Consider the following 6,614-nt stretch of genomic DNA (forward strand, 5'->3'; position numbering starts at 1 on the left):
GGGCCAATAGTGGGAAGGGACCAGCCCCTATGTGGGCTGGGGCGCCTCCCACCAAGGCCCAAGGCGTCCTCAAGAGGAGAGGGGGCAAACCCTAGGCGCAGATGGGCCCTAAGGCCCACCCTAGGTGCGCCCCCCTCTCTCTCCCCCTTGGCCGCCTCCCAGATGGGATCTGGGGGCTGCCGCCACCCCTAGGGAGGGAACCCTAGGTGGGGGCGCAGCCCCTCCCCTTCCCCTATATATACTTGAGGTTTGGGGCTGCCCAACACATGTGATTTGCTCTCCCTGTTGGCGCAGCCCTACCCCTCTCCCTCCTCGTCTCTCGTAGTGCTTGGCGAAGCCCTGCTGGAGTTCCGCGCTCATCCACCACCACCACGCCATCGTGCTGCTGCTGGATGGAGTCTTCCCCAACTTCTCCTTCTCCCCTTGCTGGATCAAGGCGTAGGAGACGTCACCGGGCTGTACGTGTGTTGAACACGAAGGTGCCGTCCGTTCGGCACTAGGATCATCGGTGATTTGGATCACGACGAGTACGACTCCATCAACCCCGTTCACTTGAACGCTTCCGCTTAGCGATCTACAAGGGTATGTAGATGCACTCTCCTTCCCCTCGTTGCCAGATTACTCCATAGATTGATCTTGGTGATGCGTAGAAAATTTTGAATTTCTGCTACGTTCCCCAACATAGTGATAGTGGCTAGAGAACTCTATCAATCACTATCTTATCTGGAAGTTTAACTCCCACCTGATTTAAGTGATTGTAGCACCCAGACATTCTGAGCACATGCTCGCTAGCTGAGCTATTCTCCTCCATCTTGTTGGCAAAAGAACTTGTTAGAGGTCTCATACCTCTCAACACGGCCATGAGCCTGAAATCCCAATTTCAGCTCTTGGAACATCTCATATGTTCTATGGCGTTCAAAACGTCATTGGAATCCCGATTCTAAGCCGTAAAATATTGTGTACTAAACTATCAAGTAGTCATCAAGACGTGTCTGTCAGGTGTTCACAACATCCACAGACGACGTTGTAGGGATTTGCACATCGAGCGGTGCATCAAAGACGTAAGCCTTCTGTGTAGCAGTGAGGACACTCCTCGGACTACGGACCTAGTTCGCATCATTGCTTACAATATCTTTCAACTTAATCTTTCTCTAGGAACGTATTGAAACAGGGAGCTACAACGTGAGCTATTTATCTACAACATATTTGCAAAGACAATTTAGACTATGTTCATGATAATTAAGTTCATCTAATCAAATTATTCAATGAACTCCCACTCAGATAGACATCCCTCTAGTCATCTAAGTGAAACATGATCCGAGTCAACTAGGCCGTGTCCGATCATCACGTGAGACGGACTAGTCAACATCGGTGAACATCTTCATGTTGATCGTATCTTCTATACGACTCATGCTCGACATTTCGGTCTTCCGTGTTCCGAGGCCATGTCTGTACATGCTAGGCTCGTCAAGTCAACCTAAGTGTATTGCGTGTGTAAATCTGGCTTACACCCGTTGTATTCGAACGTTAGAATCTATCACACCCGATCATCACGTGGTGCTTCGAAACAACGAACCTTCGCAACGGTGCACAGTTAGGGGGAACACTTTTCTTGAAATTTTAGTGAGTGATCATCTTATTTAAGCTACCGTCGTTCTAAGCAAATAAGATGTAAAACATGATAAACATCATATGCAATCAAATAGTGACATGATATGGCCAATATCATTTTGCTCCTTTTGATCTCCATCTTCGGGGCTCCATGATCATCGTTGTCACCGGCATGACACCATGATCTCCATCATCATGATCTCCATCATCATGATCTCCATCATCGTGTCTTCTTGAAGTCGTCTCGTCATCTATTACTTCTACTACTATGGCCAACACTTTAGCAATAAAGTAAAGTAATTACATGACGTTTATGTTGACACACAGGTCATAAATAAATTAAAACAACTCCTATGGCTCCTGCCGGTTGTCATACTCATCGACATGCAAGTCGTGATTCCTATTACAAGAACATGATCAATCTCATACATCACATATATCATTCATCACATCCTTTTGGCCATATCACATCACAAGGCATATGCTGCAAAAACAAGTTAGACGTCCTCTAATTGTTGTTGCAAGTTTTTACGTGGCTGCTATAGGTTTCTAGCAAGAACGTTTCTTACCTATGCGAAAACCACAACGTGATATGCCAATTTCTATTTACCCTTCATAAGGACCCTTTTCATCGAATCCGATCCGACTAAAGTGGGAGAGACAGACACCCGCTAGCCACCTTATGCAACTAGTGCATGTCAGTCGGTGGAACCAGTCTCACGTAAGAGTACGTGTAAGGTCGGTCCGGGCCATTTCATCCCACGATGCCGCCGAATCAAGATAAGACTAGTAACGGCAAGTAAATTGACAATATCGACGCCCACAACTGCTTTGTGTTCTACTCGTGCATAGAAACTACGCATGGACCTAGCTCATGATGCCACTGTTGGGGATCATAGCAGAAATTTAAAATTTTCTACGCATCACCAAGATCAATCTATGGAGTAATCTAGCAAAGAGAGGAAGGGGAGTGCATCTACATACCCTTGTAGATCGCTATGCGGAAGCGTTGCAAGAACGCGGATGAAGGAGTCGTACTCGTAGCGATTCAAATCGTGGTTGATTCTGATCTAAGCGCCGAACCACGGCGCCTCCGCGTTCCACACACGTGCAGCCCGGTGACGTCTCCTACGCCTTGATCCAGCAAGGGGAGAAGGAGAGGTTGGAGAAGACTCCATCCAGCAGCAGCACGACGACGTGGTGGTGAAGGAGGAGCGTGGCAATCCTGCAGGGCTTCGCCAAGCACCGCGGGAGAGGAGGAGGACTTGGGAGAGGGGGAGGGCTGTGCCAACACTTGGGTGCGGCTGCCCTCCCACCCCCACATATATATAGGGGAAAGGGAGAGGGGGGCCGGCCCCCTCAGATCCAATCTGAGGAGGGGGTGGCGGCCAGGGGGGTTGCCTTGCCCCCCAAGGCAAGGGGGGCGCCCCCCTTTAGGGTTCCCCCAAACCCTAGGCGCATGGGCCCTAGGGGGGAAGGCGCCCAGCCCACTAAGGGGCTGGTCCCTCTCCACACACAGCCCATAGGGCCCTTCGGGGCAGGTGGACCCTCCCGGTGGACCCCCCGGAACCCCTCCAGTGGTCCCGGTACAATACCGGTAACCCCCGAATTATTCTGGTGACCGTATGATGACTTCCCATATATAAGTCTTTACCTCCGAACCATTCCGGAACTCCTCATGACATCCGGGATCTCATCCGGGACTCCAAACAACATTTGGTAACCACATATATCTATTCCCTATAACCCTAGTGTCATCGAACCTTAAGTGTGTAGACCCTACGGGCTCGGGAGTCATGCAGACATGGCCGAGACAACTCTCTAGTCAATAACCAACAGCGGGATCTGGATACCCATGTTGGCTCCCACATGCTCCACGATGATCTCATCAGATGAACCACGATGTCAAGGATTCAATCAATCCCGTATACAATTCCCTTTGTCCATCGATACGATACTTGCCCGAGATTCGATCGTCGGTATCCCGATACCTTGTTCAATCTCGTTACCGGCAAGTCTCTTTACTCGTTGCGTAACACATCATCCCGTGATCAACTCCTTGATCACATTGTGCACATTATGATGATGTCCTAGCGAGTGGGCCCGGAGATACCTCTCCGTTTACACGGAGTGACAAATCCTAGTCTCGATTCGTGCCAACCCAACAGACACTTTCGGAGATACCTGTAGTGAACCTTTATAGCCACCCAGTTACGTTGTGACGTTTGGTACACCCAAAGCATTCCTACGGTATCCGGGAGTTGCACAATCTCATGGTCTAAGGAAATGATACTTGACATTAGAAAAGCTTTAGCATACGAACTACACGATCTTTGTGCTAGGCTTAGGATTGGGTCTTGTCCATCACATCATTCTCCTAATGATGTGATCCCGTTATCAACAACATCCAATGTCCATGGTCAGGAAACCGTAACCATCTATTGATCAACGAGTAGTCAACTAGAGGCTTACTAGGGACATGGTGTTGTCTATGTATCCACACATGTATCTGAGTTTCCTATCAATACAATTCTAGCATGGATAATAAACGATTATCATGAACAATGAAATATAATATAATAATAACTAATTTATTATTGCCTCTAGGGCATATTTCCAACAGCACCTAGGTTTTCAGCAAAGATCATGACTAACCATGTCAACAATAACTCTTAGAAATTATATTAACTCATATCAATAGCATAATCAACTAGAGGGCAATAATAAGATATATCAAATGCCAACACTTTGTCAAAACAATCATGATATAATATGACAACTGTGGTATCTCGCTAGTCCTTTCTGGGACTACAAAACATAAATGCAAATCACCTCCAAAGTTCAAGCAGCGACTAAACATTGTAATTCATGATAGAAAAGATCCAGTCATGATGCATCCAACATTAACTAAATACAATGCATGAGGATGGCAATAGTGCTCTCAGGTCTGGCGCTTGTTTGAGAAGGTGATGACTCAACATAAAATTAAATAGATAGTCCCTACGCAGAGGGAAGCAGGAATTTGCAGCAATGCCAGAGCTCAAAGCTTAAAGCAGAAATAAATAAAATTTTGGGAGGTACACCCTTCCTGTCAACGCTACGACCAAGAGTTATCAATATCTTCCATGCTAACAAATTAGTAGTGGTTCCCAATCAATAAAAGTAAAGGTTTACTCCCCCTCCACCAACAAACACACTCCACAGCTAGCCGAATTCACGGGTGCCGTCCATACCAACAACAAACATGGAGGAGTTTTGTTTAATTATTTGCAATTTTTTATTTCGGGATTGGGCATCCCTATTACCGGCCCCTCTCGTGCAAGGACGAGTGAATAAACACTCATCACGAGAATAACCCGCTTAGCATGGAAGATATTTACCACCCCCTATCGCTCCATGAGCGGTCCAGGCACACAAAACATATGTTCATTTGAAATTTTAGAGGTGGCACATGCAAATTTACTTGGAACGGCAGGGTAATACCGCATATAGATAGATATAGTGGACTAATCTGGAATAACTTTGGTTTAAGGATTTTGATGCACAAGTAGTATTTCCGCTTAGTACAGGTGAAGGCTAGTAGATAGGGTGAGAAGCGGCCAGCTAGAGAGCGAAAACGGTCATGAACATGCGTTATGCATAATCAACATTGAATTCTAGCATGAGTATGATATGAACACCATGAACATAAATATCATAGAGGCTATGTTGGTTTCGATTCAACTACATGTGTGAACATGTGCCAAGTCAAGCCTTGAAACATTCAAAGGAGGATACCATATCATCATACTACATCACAATCATTTTGATGCATGTTGACATCCAAGATAAATCATTATCCACTCCTAGCTACTTAAACATGGCATGGGAACTATAATCTCTAACTGTCATTGCAAACATGTTTGATCATAACATGCTGAATCATGGATACTAGGTTAAACATATTTACAAAAAAACAAGTTGAGTTCATACCCACTTCTCTTTGCCATAGTCACTTCATCAAATATCATCATTATTGCCTTTCACTTGCATGACCTAAGGATATGAAAATAATAATAGTGCAAGAGTGTTGTGGACTAAGCTGGAATCTGCAAACATTTTATTCAAAAGGAGAAGACAAGGTCATATGGGCTCTTTGTTAAATCAACAATAATGCATATAAGAGCCACTCAACATTTTTATCGTGGTCTTCTCCTTGGTACGACTTAATAAAAAGGAAAGAAATCCAGAGAAACACACAATTTTTTTTAGAGTTTTTAGTTTTTCTTGAAGAAAGCAAATTAAAGAAGGAAAAACAAAAACGAGAAAAACTATTTACACGGGAAAGCTCCCAGCAAGCAAAAAGAAGGATCGAGAAATCTTTTTGGCTAAACGAGAAGCATAAATTCCACCATAAAAGTGACCACTGTCAGCATTACGTTGCAACCTCTATGCAACGATTGCTCCTAGATTCTAATGTTTAATTTCAGCGAAAGCTGTGTGTATGAGGCTCAAGTCAGGAGCACATAGTGTGCTACAATCTTGCTTGCCCACAAAGCATTTGCCATTAAAGAGTGCAAAGTAGTGGATTGATGGAAAATGGATACTTTTTATTCTACCTTGTGTCACTCCTCTATCCTCTCCATAGCAAAGATTAATCAAAAAATGACTCATACTTAGATTTTGGCGGTTCGTCCAGCGAACCCCAATATGAAATTTTACAGGCATCACAGAACACATCTAGAGTCATGGTAAAGGGATAATCATAAAGACTAATTGAAACTCTAGACTCACGAGGATGATATTTAAATTTGTTAGTGAACGTTTCTGTGAGGTTGAGATGTTGGATGCACTTATCTTCGATGTAGGGGCCGAGCTCAGTGTTGTGAACATATTTCTCAAATTCTTCCTTAATACCCGCGGCGGGAGTCCTGGACTAAGGGGTCCTCGGGCTGTCGACCCATTACATGTGGGCCAGACTAATGGGCCACTATGGGGCCAAGCTAGAGTGCGGACCCGTGACT

The sequence above is a fragment of the Triticum dicoccoides genome, chromosome 5A (assembly GCF_002162155.2).
Source record: "Triticum dicoccoides isolate Atlit2015 ecotype Zavitan chromosome 5A, WEW_v2.0, whole genome shotgun sequence".
Taxonomy (NCBI): domain Eukaryota; kingdom Viridiplantae; phylum Streptophyta; class Magnoliopsida; order Poales; family Poaceae; genus Triticum; species Triticum dicoccoides.